Here is a 14,803-nt window from a genome sequence, read left to right on the forward strand (position 1 = left end):
ACATATTGAAAAATAGAACCACAAAAATGGTCCCTGGTCACCTTTCACCACCTGCCCCTGCCACTACCCTCAGTATGAAATCATTTAGCCAAAGGAGAAGAAACATTTTACCCACCCCACTCCACCCCACCTCAGCCTCACTTCTTTTGAAAATGAATATGAAAATGAATACTTTGACAAATTTCCTTTTCTCCTTTAAAACAGCCAATCCTCTTTGTCTGGTACACTAAATAACATTTTTGGACTCACAAAATGCAGACAACCCAGTCACCTACAATATCCTTGCGTAAAGTCAGAGCTCTGGATACAATCCAATTTATTCTGGATGGTGTTCAATCCTATACATACTTCAGGCAAGGAATCACCACAAGAAAAGTTTAAAATGCCATGTTACAAAACTCTAATGTGACTGTGCTCTTGGATAGCACCATTTAAATCTACAGTGTACAAAGGCAGAGGATTTTAGGGGTATAAAGCAATTTTCTTTACTGCTACAACTCTTCCCAACCATCTCTTTGAGACTTCCAAGCAGTTCTGCAGTAAGGACTTGTCCTTTTTTAATCTGGTGGTTTAAAGTAAGAATAGAGAGTGGCTGCTGAGCATTCAGCATCAGCCTTTCAGGCCATCATTTTTCATCTTGGTTTCGATTGCTTTTATCTTTGTAATGACACTTAAGTTGGACTGAATGGGTTCAGACTGGATGATGGCTCAAGACTGATTGGAAGGATTTTGTCATTCTTGTTATGATCATATCTGTCAATGTGGGCATGCCCCACCATACCACAAGCTTAGACAGAGCCAGCTTGCCATTGTGACCCTGGATCACTTGATCTGCTTCCTGTTTGGTTTCAAAGTTTGTAAAAACAGTACTGCCAAGGCTGTCCTTCCAAAGCACTAGATTTATGGAAGGGAAAGACAAATTGTTTTACTTTTCTATTTTTTTTTCCGTGAAGCATTTGGGGTTAAGTGACTTGCCCAGGGTCACACAGCTAGTAAGTGTCAAGTGTCTGAGGCCAGGTTTGAACTCAGGTCTTCCTGACTCCAGGGCCACTGCTCAGTCTACTGCAGCACCAAACCACTCTTTACTTTTTCAAATTTCTGAAGATGTTTGAGGAGGTAGTACTTTGTGATCTTGGAATCCAGGTTGCCAATCCATTCCCATGCCCCCTTTTTAGGAAAATATCTGAAAGGATTGATGCATTGTCCAGGGGCAGAGTTTTGATTTCTGCCTCTATCAATCCCCTCTGAACTCAGCCTGATCCCTTTGGCTCCTGATGCTACTAAAGGGGCTGCAATTTGGGACCCCAACATCTGACTTTAACCACCAGGCCCAGATCTTGACCTCCCCTCTTCCTTTCTTGTTGTCTCTGACTCCACCACAGCCACCAGCTGGATGTATTTTTAAGCAAAACAAAGGAAATCAGTTAGTTCATTGACAGATGTTTTCAATCATTGCAAAAATATATTAATTTAAAATAATAATAAATAGCCATGCATATATGTATATATATAAACCTCTAAAACTGTCTTAGTATTACTCTGTTATGGAAAACAATATTTCAATATTTATTATTATGGTCACTCAATATGATGTAAAATCAGAAATGAAATGTTATAGTAAATAGAGAATAACATGATTTGAGGAGTTCCCCTAAATCCTGATTTTGCATTCCCAAATCCTAAAGATGATTATCTGATAAGAATTTGGAAATATGCCAAAAGATAGAACTTGCAACCAGGTCTACCTCAATTTTCATCTAGTAGTCTTTCAAATATGCCATGCTGCCTCTCATAGTAAATACTATTAATAATAAAACAAGGGAAATCACCATGTGACAACAATGAATTTTACTTTTATATTTACTAAAACCTATGATCTATTTAAATAAGCTCAAAGAGAAAAAAATTGAAAGAAATGGAATCAGGAGTTTTAAAAATACAAAATAGTGAGATTTCAGCCATCTGGAATTCAGCCTTAAAATGAAACAAATTATCAAACATAAACTAGAGGTCTTCTGCATCTCTAGCCTCTTGCTTACCTAAATTTGTCTCCTACATCTGCTGCATTTAGTATTTGCCATGGGTAGATTGGCCTATGAGGACTTGTCCTTGAAGCATGCACAGATAAATTCTCTGACTAATTTCATTCTAAGAGACCCCTTGGATGACTCAGGGGTTTATGCTATGATAAAAAATCTTTTAATTGACTTGGAGTTGTAAGAACTGATGACTTACACCTTTTCCCTTGACAAATACTCTTCAATCCAGTGACACTGGCCTCCTGGCTGTTCCACTAACAAGACACTCCATCTTTCAGCCCCGAGCATTCTTTCTGACTGTCTCCCAAGACTAGCATGGTCTCCCTCCTCTACTCTAACTACTGACCTTTCTGGTTTCCTTTAAGTACCAATTAAAATCCCTCGTTCTACAGGAAACTTTCTCCAACCCCTCTTAATTCCTTCCCTCTATTAATTACTTCCTGTTTATCGTGTATATAGCTAACTTTATATGGATTTACTTTGTGTATTGTTGCAGCCATTAGATTGTAATTTCTTTGAGGGTACGGTTTGTCTTTTGTCCCTGTTTTGTAGCTCCAGTGCTTAGCACAGTGTCTAGCATATAGTAGACACTTAATCAATGTTGATTGATTGATTGAGAGATTGCCAACCCTTTATTGAAGTTTTTCCCTTGAAGTATCAAGGAATTAAGATTCTGTCAATCTAGTCTTGAGAGGTGGTGGGAAAGAGGTTGGAATTCTTACCACCCTTCTCTCCATTACAGGTCTGAGCACCTGCATGCTTCTATCTCTTTGTGTTTATTCTTCCCTGATGATAAGTAAATGGGTATTCTAAGACAATAATGTCTAATGGACCTTGTGAGTTTAAGAGTTCCAGAGTTCCAATAAGAGCTTTCATCAGGGTGGTTAATGCCCATTCATTGACACTGGCCTTCTTGCTTTTCTTCCAATATGAAACTTCATCTTTCAGCTCCGGGTATTTTCTCAGTCCATCTGTCCACCATGCTTGTAATGCTTTCTCTCCTCTTTGCATTCTGATTGTCCTGGCTTCTTTCAAGTCAAAACCAAAATTCCATCTTCTACAGAAGACTTTCCCAACATCTCTTAATTCTAAAGTCTTTTAATTATTTCCTATTAACCCTTTATATAGCTTGCTTGTTCAAATTTATTTGCTGCTTGTCTCCCCTATTGCATTATCAGTTCCTTAAGGGCAGGAACTGTTTTTTGTTTCTCTTGTGTTTTCTGTGCTTAGCATAGTATCTGACACACAGTAGGCGCTTAAGAAAAACTTATTTATTTCCTGACTTATTGATAACTATAGTTAATGGTAGTAGCTTCATACAGATAAGGAAAGAAAGTGACCTGAAGTGGGCAGCAGCTTCAGAGACTGTAACATAATTTCTATGGTGAAGAGAAGTACCAACTACATCTTGTTAAAGATTTTCTTTATTTCCCAACAGAGAATTATAGTAAAAGAATACCCAAATTTCTGTGAAGGGAGAATTGTCATTCTAATACTCTCTGTATGAGTTAAGCTTTTTTTTACCCCTCTCTGTGTCATAACTTTGGGCCCTCTTTGGATTTTTTTCTCTCTTTTTAAATATGGTCATTACTTAAGATACTTCACCATGTCTAAACAAATTTTAACTGAGAATAGACTAGGCAATCTTGACGTGCAGCATTCTTTATCTACTTTGAGAGCTCTGACAAGGGGAAATTGAGGTGGGCTACATTTATTCCATATGGAATACCTTTCCCCAGTTTTCATTACAAAGAAGCAACTACCCCATCTGGGAGACCAACATTATATATGGGCAAATAGATTTTCATGTGGAGAACCTTACCAGAGACCCAACTGAACTAACATGCATAGAGAAAAAGAGAGACACAGAGACACAGAGGAAGATAGAGAGATAGAGCAGAGAAATAAAGAGAAATTCTGAGAATATAAATATGAGGTAGTATTAATCCCACTGAAGACCCAACCTATCCTACAAGTACAAGACAGGTATGTGGTCCCAAAAAAGGAGCTGTAAGTGGAATAGTAAAAGGAGAACTTTTGGAAGACATTTCTAACTAGATTATAACTCCTTTGTGGGGAGAGAAAGACAACTTGCAAAAAAATAGCCTACGAGTTTTGAATTATTTTATTTTTTTTAATTCTTTACTTCCTGAAGCAGTGGAAAGAGTACTATTAAAATAATTTTTCAAATTGCTTTCATAATAGTTAGCATGAGTTAACTTGACATATACTCTTTGATCCTTTGATCCATTTGTCTGATAACAGATTCACTAGGGTCTCCAGACCTCTGCTTTCTTTCCATCTTCTTGGCAGCTAGGTGGTGCAGTGGATAGAGCACTGGCCCTGGATTCAGGAGGACCCTGAGTTCAAATTCAGCCTCAGACACATAACACTTACCAGCTGTGTGACACTGGGCAAGGCACTTAACCTTATTGCCTAGCCAAAACAAAACAAAAACAAAAACAAAATCTTTCCGGCTTCTTTATTTACCTTCACTTCTATATCTCCTCATTTAAGTAGACTCCAAATCAGTCTTTGAATTGTCTATCCTGACACATATTAGTTTCAATGAAAATTAAATATTAAAAAAGAACATATTGATTTCTTTTTTTGTATAATTACTGCCACTTTTTTGGCTTTAAAAACAAATGAGCCCTGTAAACAAATGCCAATGCTAATTTTCTAAATGCATTTATCGACATATAGGTAAACACAAATCTAGTCAGAATTTTTCCTTTTGACTAGTTTTTAATACATTCAAATATATTTGTGAGCTCATCAAAGTGGACCTTTTCTTCAACAATACATTTTTCTGTGGTGAGGCACTTGGGGTTAAGTGGCTTGCCCAGGGTCACGCAGCTAGTGAGTGTTATGTGTATAAGGCTGAATTTGAACTCAGGTCCTCCTGACTCCAGGGCCAGTGCTCTATCTACTGTGCCATGTAGCTGCCCCAACAATACATTTTTATAAACTATCCATGTCTGTCACTCCTGTATGGCTCTCATCTGTGTTCTCCTGTAAATTTTCTACAGGTCATCTACTCAACATACTGCCAGTTCTTGTGACTTTTTTTTTGACATCACAAGGACAATTGGGAAGGCCACAGTTCATCTGTTGGTTATCCCTATTCTCACCAAATTTCCAGTCATAAAATAATAACTATTAGAGCCTGGGCTAGAGTACTGCTGTCTGAGGGGCTGCTGAATAGACTTGCCAGATGGTACCTTGTCTTGTCATTTTCCTCCAACATTTCCAACTTTTGACAAGCAGGATAAAATCTCGAGCCTTTTTCTTTGTGGTCATTTTCTCCAATGGGAGACTCTCCTCTCTCCAGACAATGGTCTCTAGACGTCCATTCCTTTTGAACTCACAAGTTCACCTTTCATGTAAAGGAGTCCTTAACATTTATCTTTGACATTTTAAAATTTAAATAGTATTTTTCCCCAAGTATATGTTAAGAAAAACATTTACCATTTATTTTATAATATTTTGAGTTCCAGTTTTTTTTTTCCTTCCCTCTCCTCCCTTCTTATGAAAATGGTAGGCAGTTTGAGATAGTTTATACGTTTGTTATTAGGTAAAACATATTTCCATCTTTGTCACAGTTGTGGAAGAAGAAATAGATCCAAAGGGAATAAAACTATGAGAAAGAATAAAGTAAATTAAAAAAAAATATGCTCCAGTCCACATTCAGAGTCCATCAGTTCTTTATCTGGGTATGGTTAGCATTTTCCTTAGTGAGTCCTTTGTACTTGTCTTGGATCATTGTGTTGCTGAGAAGAGCTGAGTCATTCATTCACACTTGATCATCACACAATGTTGCTGATTCTGTGTGTGGTGATCTCCTGGTTCTGATCATTTCACTTTGCATCAGTTTGTACAAACCTTTCCAGGTTTTTCTTAAATCTGCCAGTTCATTTCTTATTGCACAATAGTCTTCCATTATATTCACATTCCGTGGCTTGTTTACCACTCCCAAACTGATGGGCATCTCCTCAGTTTCCAATATTTTGCCACCACAAAGGGCTGTTATAAATATTTTTTCCACATGTAGGTCCTTTTCCCTCTTCATGATTTCTTTGGGATACAGAACTAGTAGTGGTACTGTTGGATAAAAGGGTATGCACAGTTTGGTTGCATAGTTTGTACATAATTCCAAATTGCTCTCCAGAATGGTTGGATCACTTCAAACTTTACCAAGAGTGCATTAATGTTCCAATTTCCCCATATCCTCTACAACATTTATCATTTTCCTTTTTTGTCATATTAGCCAATCTGATTGGTGTTAGGTGGTATTTCAGAGTTGTTTTAATTTGCATTTCTCTAATCAAAAGTGATTTAGAGCACTCCTTTATATGCCTATAGATAGCTTTGATTTCTTCATCTGGAAACTGCCTGTTCACATCCTTTGACCACTTATCAATTGGGAAATTGCTTGTGTTCTTGTGAATTTGAATCAGTTCTCTATGTATTTGAGAAATGACGCCTTTATCAGAGGTACTTGCTGTAAAGATTGTTTCACAGCTTTCTGTGTCCTTACTAAATCTCAGTTGCATTGGTTTTGAATGTACAAAATCTTCTCAATTTAATATGATCAAGATTGTTTATTCTACATTTTATAATTCTCTCTGTCTCTTGTTTGGCCATGAATTCTTCACCTCCTCATAGACATGACAGTTAGACTATCTTTGCAATTTGAGTAAAGGATGAATTGTATTTGGAAAAGACTTCAAACAGGGAGAGCAATGGGAAAATTATTTGAAAATACCCAAATGTGAGCTAATAAGGGCTAACACTAGGTTAGTGGCTGTGTGCTGCAAGTTAGTTATGTATATATTTATGTATATGTACTTATGTACATACATGTATGTATACATATATGTGCATGTATATACAAATAAGTGCATGTACATATGTATGCATATAGATGTGTTCATAACTACGTTTTCATATAATTGTTTTCCTTTGTCATTCCATGTGTTTTATTATTCCAAAATATTTTGAGAGGTTAAGAACCTCAGCTTTAGACACAATATTTGGTCATCTAACATCAGACAAAGAAACACAAATGGAGATGAAACAGCCCCAAACCCAGGCTTAGGCTTGCCTAGGCATTCCATGAGCTGTAGCTGCTGAGTACTTGGCTATTTGTCATTGTGCTGGGGTGAATAAGGGAGGGCAGTCCATTCTGTATCTCTCACAAGAGAGAGACTTTCCATATTGACGGTCCATGGTAGATGGAAGCCAGGAATAGAATCACTCCCTTTGGCAAGGTCCGCTGAGTTTGGCATCATGTATGAGACAGCTGACACATGTATACACATGAATAGCCAGGAAGCCGTAATTTCCAACATCATGTTACACAAATATACACATGGAAAATGAAGGAAAAGCAGATTATTGAGGTATGTCAGTTAATCAACAAACACTTATTAAAGATTTACTACATGTGAGGCACCGTATTAAATTCAGGTGGTAAAAAAGAAAGGCAAAAACACAGGTTAATGAGTCAAGTAACTTAAATTCCAGTAGGAGAGACAACATGCAAAAACAATTGTTCATGAAAATATATAAATAGAAAGTGATCTGAGAAGATAAGGACTAAAGGGAGGGAGGAGAACTTAGAAAGACCTTGTGATTTCAGACAGCTCTTGAAGGAAGCCAAGGGAACAAGGAGGTGGAGGTGAGAAGATAACATTCCCAGACCAGAAATTCATCTGTACCAGTTAAAAGTTACAGTCTCATATATAAATTCAGCAAGAAGGCCAGTGTTGCTGGATTGTAGATCATTTGGAGCAGAGGAAGGTGTCAGAAAAATCGAAAGGTATAAAGAGGTCAGGTTGTGAAGGGCTTTGAACGATAAGAAGGTGCTTTTTAAAAATTTGATCCTACCTAGAGGTAATGGGCCAATGCTAATTATTAAAGGCGGGACAGGGGGGCAGGATGATATAGTTAAATCTGCATTTTAGGGAAATAAATTTGGGAGCTGAGTAGAGTATGGATTATATTGGGGGAAGATAGTACAAGGAAACAAATTAGAAAATTATTAAAAATCGTCCAGATGCCAGGTAAAGAGGCCTAGTAACAGGTCAGTGTCTGTGTGAGTGGAGAAAGGACATGGATGTGAGTTATGTGAAGGTAGAAATGATAAGATTCATGAAGAGATTGTATGTGGAGAATGACGTGAGTGAGGGCTTGAGGATGACACTGCCATTATAAACCCAGGTGAACAGAAAGCCGGTAATAAGATAGTTTATAAGATAAGAACTTTGTGTGAAAGAGATAATTAGCTCTATTTTAGACATGACAGCTAGGTGGCACAGCGTCTGGAGTGTCTAGAGTCAGGAAGCCTCATCTTTCTGATTTAAAATCCAACCTCAGACACTAACTGTGTGATCTTAGGCAACTCACTTATCCCTATTTGCCTCAATTTCCTTACCTGTAAAATGATCTGGAGAAGGAAATGGCAAACCACTTGATTATCTTTGCCAAGAAAATCCTAATGGCACTGCAGAGTCTGAAACAACTGAACAACAACAATGACATTTTAGACACATTAAGTTTGAGATGTTTATGAGAAATCCAGTTTGATTTGTGGTGTTTCTAGAAGGCAATGGAAAAAGGCAATCTGTTTATAGAAAGAGAAGCATCAGTGGTTTGCAAGAGCGTCTAGGTGCTCAGGATTTGAGAATACTTTCAGAAAAATCAGTAGGCCCGAAGAAAATAGTTAAATGCAGAAAATCACTAGCAAACCCTCATATGAGTTGTGTTGGTCAGGGCTCTCTGCACTGCTACTTTTAAGGGATTTTTCATTGCCCTTTTTGCATAGAATTGACCAAGCAAAATCCCTTAAGTTCTAGATGAAAGTTTCTTGCTGATTGACTCTGCCTGCTTTGCCATTAGTTCAAAATACAGTTGTTTCAGCACTTAACAGCAGAGACTCTCAGGACATAATTGTCCCTTGCATTAACAGTGAAGTGAATTTGTTCTGTCTGGAAGCAGGTGAGATGATTGATTCTGCTGGTGGCTATAGTCAAGTTTCTTGAGCATGGCAGCAATGTGAATCTTCTATTGACTGTCCTTACTTAATGCTTGTTTCCAATATATGGCTAACACTGTTTTATTGAATCCTGACTCAGTTAAGTGATCAGACTGCTCAATCTTTGTTAATTTATTTCTTCAGGAATCATTGGTCAGTGCTATGATAGTATAGTAATGATAACAGAAAAATTAGGTGTATAGGAAAAAAAATTCAGTAGAGAACACCCACACAGATATTCTCTATAATCAATGTGCTTTCACTCGCTGTATTGTGACAACATATTTATTAAAAGATCCTAAGGTTCAATGATCTCTCACACAGGAAGCCATAGAGAATAGGAAAAGGAACGCTCAAGTACACAGCTTCCATTAACCCTGCACTATGTTGTCTGAATGAACTCCAAGGGAAATCACTTCCAGTCACATGGTTGTGAATTGTAGTTACAATGCACACACACACACACACACACACACACACACAGCGCATGGGCACAGATAACACAATAAACCTTATCCCCTTTCCCAGAAAGAGAGACTTAAACAGACCAAAAGAAAATAAGGTAAGCATTTCCTAAGTTCCAAACCATTATTCCTTACTATTTATACTTAAAATAGCATCTACCTCCTATCTTCACCATGTTTCATGAGCAATCTCTTTACAGACTGCAGAATTCCATTAGCCAGATCTTTCAAAATATGTCAGTCTTTCTGATTCCGTTCCATTCAACTCAATAAAAACCCATAAGCACCCACAATGTGCCCTTTCAAGTCACTTAACCTTTTTGAGCCTCAGTTTGCTTAACTGTAAAATGCGGATAATAATGATTTAACAGTCTAACTCACAGGTTTAGTTGAGCAAAGCAATTTGAAAATGAGACGGAAAGCATTGTATAATCAAGTGATTGATTTAGAGCCAGAAAGATTTGAGTTCAAATCCTGCCATTGACCCTTGTACTACCTGTGTGCCCACTTCCAGTGTGTTGTATTCAGATCTCAGTACCACAATTTCACCGGGGCACTGACAAAGCAGAGGAATGGAAGGTAGCCAGGATGGCAAGGGGCTTCCAATGTCTCTCTCTCTCTCTCTCTCTCTCTCTCTCTCTCTCTCTCTCTCTCTCTCTCTCTCTCAGTATAATTTTTTAATTTATTTTTAGTTTCCAAAATTCACTTCCATAAGCTTTTGAATTTTAAATTTTCCCCCTCCCTACCTTCCTCTCTCCCCAAAACAGTGTGCAATCTGATATAGACTCTACATATACATTCACGTTAAGGATATTTTCCCATTAGTCATGGTGTAAAGGACAATTAAAACTACTGGGAGGAACCACGAGAATGAAGCCATAAAACAAAACAAAGGAAAAGGAAAGCAAATAGTGTGCTTTGAATCTGCATTCACACTCCATATTTCTTTCTTTGGGTGTGGACAGCATTTTCCATGAGTTTTTTGGAGTTATCTTAGATTCTTGCATTGCTGTGAAGAGCCAAGTCTATCCAAGTCAGTCATCCCACAATGTGACCATTACTGTGTACAATGTTCTCCTGTTCTGCTCATTTCATTCTGCATCAGTTCATGTGAGTCTTTCCAAGTCTTTTGAGGTCTGCCTGCTCATTTCTTATAGCACACTAGTATTCCATTACATTTGTTTACCACACCTTGTTTAGCCATTCCCCAATTGATGGTCTCAGTTTCCAATTGTTTATCACCACAAAAAAGAGCTGGTATAAATATTTTTGTACATGTGAGACCTTTCCCCATTTTTGTGACCTCTTTGGGATGCAGCCTTAGAAGTGCTATTGCTGAGTCAAAGTGTATACACATTTTTATAGCCCTTTGGGCATACTTCTAAATTGCTTTCCAAAATGGTTGCATCAGCTCACAACTCCACCAACAATATATTAGTGTTCTAATTTTCCCACATCTTCTCCGACATTTATCATTGTCCTATTTTGTCATGTTAACCAATCGGATAGGTGTGATATGGCACCTCAGAGTCATTTTTATTTCCATTTCTCTAATAGTGATTTAAAGCATTTTTTCATGTGATTATAGACAGCTTTAGTTTCTTCCGTTGAAAACTGCCTGTTCACATGCTTTGAACACTTATGAACTGGAGAATGACTTGTATTCTTCTAAATTTGACTTAGCTCTCTACAGATTTTAGAAATGAGGCCTTTATCAGAGACACTGCTTGTAAAAATTCTTTCCTAGTTTTCTGCTTCCCTCCTAATCTTACATGCATTGGCTTTATTTGTGCAAAAACTTTTCAATTTGGTATAATGAAAATTGTCCATTTTGCATTTCATAATGTTCTCTATCTCTTATTTGGTCATAAATTCTTCCTTTCTTCATACATATGAAAGGTAAAGTATTCCTTAGTCTTCTAGTTTGCTTCTAGTATCAGTCTTTATGTGTAAATCATGTACCCATTTTAACTTTATCTTGATATAGGGTGTAAGATGTTGGTCTATGCCCAGTTTCTGCTATACATTTTTTCCAGTTTTTCTAGTAGTTTTTGCTAAATAGTGAAGACTCCAGCTTCTGGAGTCTTCGGATTCATCAAATAATACATGAGTATAGTCATTGACTGCTGTGTCTTGCATACCTAACGTGTTCCATTGATCCAACACTCTATTTCTTAGTCAGTTCCAAGTAATTTTGATGATTGCTGCTTTACAATATAATTTAAGATCTGCTACTGCTAGGCCACCTTCCCCTGCATTTCTTGTAATTAGTTCCCTTGATATTCTGGACATTTTGTTCTTCCAGATGAGTTTTGTTATTGTTTTTTCTAGCTTTATAAAATAATTTTTGGTAGTTTGATTGGTATGATGCTGAATAAGTAAATTAATTTAGGTAGAATTGTCATTTTTACTATATTAGCTTGGCCTACCCATGAACAACTGATTTTTTCCAATTATTTAGATCTGATTTTATTTGCGTGACAAGTGTTTTGTAATTGTGTTCACATACTTCCTTGTTTTGTTTTGGCAGGTAGACTCACCAAATATTTTATAGTGTCTACTGTAGTTTTAAATGGAATTTCTCTTTCTATCTCTTGGTTCCGATCTTTGTTAGTAATATATAGAAATGACGATGATTTGTGTGGGTATATTTTGTATCCTGAAACTTTGCTAAGTTTATTATTGTTAATCAATTGTATAATAATAATTACATTATTATTAATATATTATTTATTGTTATTGATTCTCTAAATATACCATCATATCATCTGCAAAGAATGCTAGCTTTGTTTTTTCTTTTGCCTATTCTAATTCCTTCAATTCTCTTTCTTTTCTATTTGCTACAGCTAACATTTGTTGCACAATATTGAATAATAGCGGTGATAATGGACATCCTTGTTTCGCCCTACTCTTATTAGAAATGCTTCTCGTTTATCCCCATTGCATGTTATACTTGCTGATGGTTTGGGGTTTTTTTTTGTATCAAATTTGTTTTATTCTTTACAGTTTCTCAGTCATCTTGGTTGAGTCATTAGTGCTGATTCCGTCTGAAGGAGCAACCTTCTGTAAGTCTGGCCTTTCCTCCAGTGGGCTGACAGAGCTCAGTGGAGCATCCCACACAGAGACCACTGTTTGCACGTGGCTGAAGATAGTGGTGATTTTATAGCTCCCCTGGGCACTTTACGGCCATAAAATACGAGTTTGGACTCTGCACCAGGTGCTTCTTCTTGTGTTTCTGCTTCTCCTCCTCTGGAGAGGGGTCCAGGAGGTCTTTTGCGAGAGGCATGTTGGTGCTTGGTGATCTTCACCACCAGAAAACTTGCTGATGGCTTTTGATAAATACTATCTATCATTTTAAGGGGGATTTCGAATCTTATTGGAGGATCAGAACTGGAGATGTTTATACTGGAAAAGAGAAGTCTAAGAGAAGACATGACAGCTGCATTCATGTATTTGAGAACTCACCTTTTGACAACAGGGTCACACTTGATATGCTTGGCCCCAGAAGTTAGAACTAGGAGCAGTGAGTATAAGTGACAGAAAGACAGAATTAAATTTAGTATAAGGTGTAGGTTCCTAATCATTAGATCTGTCAAAAAGCAGCATGGGATACGTTACAAAGTAGTCTCTCTCTTCCTGGAAATCCTCACTGGGAAGCTGGATAAATACTCATCAGAGACAATGCAGAGAGGATCCTTATCTATTAGTATTTGGCCTCCGTAGGCTCCTTCAAAATTGAAGATTCTGTAATTTCTGATTACAGTAATTTATGCATGGTCATGGTTATAGCTTACTACCTCCAGACCTTGTTGCTATCCTGCCCTTGTTAACAAAAAATGTCCATGTAACTGGGTATTTTTGAGGTTATAACCATTTCTAAGATGTCACTAGCATTCATTCAGTCAAATAGATTTTGGGATGAACCTCAACAACTCATCAAACAAAGATGCATAGGTTGTTAGTTCACTGCTATTTCCATATCAAAGAATTTTTGATAAAATTTTAACATTCTTCAGTCATTTTTCTAAATCAATTGAAAAAATACACATTAATGCTACTTTACCTAAAATGAAGGCAGTTATATTAAAACACGAAATGTAACTATGATAAGAAAGTCAGGATGATGTCCATAGTGGCTGCTGTAGCTGAAGGCATAGGCATTTGAGGTACCTGCAGATAATACATAGAGAGAAGAGATCTTTGGCCTAAGGTCTGGTATGCCCTAGTCTGTCCCTATATGAAGCAACTAGACATCTGTATGTGGACTGTTTTCAAAAATTGTACTACTGTCTATTGTTTTATGCCAAAATTATTTCCCAATGTGCTCTCTATTTCTCCAAAATTTTCTTCTTAACACAGAAAAATGGTTAAGTAAAACCTTCCATAGGGAAAATGTGTCTCACAGCAAATACTGTTCTGGAACTGTGATTGCCCCATATTTCAATAGAGAGAAGGGATAAGTGTTTTATCATCTCGATCAGTCATTATAATTAATCAGAGCCCAAGTTCCATTTAGTGTTGTTTTCATTTACATTATTGTATTCAATGCACATATTGTTCTCACTGTTGTGCTTATTTTGAATTATATCGGCACATATAGCTCTTCCTGTGTTTCTTTGAATGTAGTGTATTCATCATTTCTTATGGTATAATATCATTCCATTATCCCACAATTTTCTTAGATATTCATTAATCAAGGGGCTTCTTTTTTTCCTATTTTTTTCCCTTTCTACCAAGAATAGTGTTGCTATGAAAATGTTGGTGTAGAATGGGTTTTATTTTTGCATCTTAAAGTAGATCAAAGGGTATGTACAGATCAAAAGGAATATATACCTTTTAGTGACTTTTCCTGCATAATTACAAAATGTTTCCTGGAATGTTTAGAGTCCAAGGGTGGGGAACTTGTGGCCTTGAGTCCATATGTGGCCCTCTAGGTCCCCAAGTGAGGCCCTTTGAGTATATCCAAACTTCACAGAACAAATCCCCTTAATAAAAGGATTTATTCCGTAAAACTTATGCTCAGTCAAAAGACCTCACACAAGGACCTAGAAGGACACATGTAACCTTGAGGCTGCAGGCTAGACTAATTCACAACTCAACCAATGATGTATTAGTATGCCTTCTAATATTTATAATTTCCATTTTAATGATTTTTGTGAACTTGAGGTGAAACTTCAGTGTTGTTTTAATTTGCAGTCCTCCTGTTATTACTGATTTGGGACAATTTTTTGGTATAGCTGTTAAAAGTTTATAATTCTTCT

At 37.0% G+C, this 14,803-nt stretch overlaps 1 pseudogene; it reads right to left on the reverse strand.

The window, feature by feature from the left end:
- Positions 1 to 491: 491 nt before the first annotated feature.
- On the reverse strand, positions 492 to 12,991 carry LOC110202884 (putative RNA-binding protein 18; annotated as a pseudogene).
- Positions 12,992 to 14,803: the final 1,812 nt, after the last annotated feature.

This window comes from Phascolarctos cinereus, unplaced genomic scaffold (genome assembly GCF_003287225.1).
Source record: "Phascolarctos cinereus isolate Bilbo 61053 unplaced genomic scaffold, phaCin_HiC Scaffold_4;HRSCAF=312, whole genome shotgun sequence".
NCBI lineage: Eukaryota > Metazoa > Chordata > Mammalia > Diprotodontia > Phascolarctidae > Phascolarctos > Phascolarctos cinereus.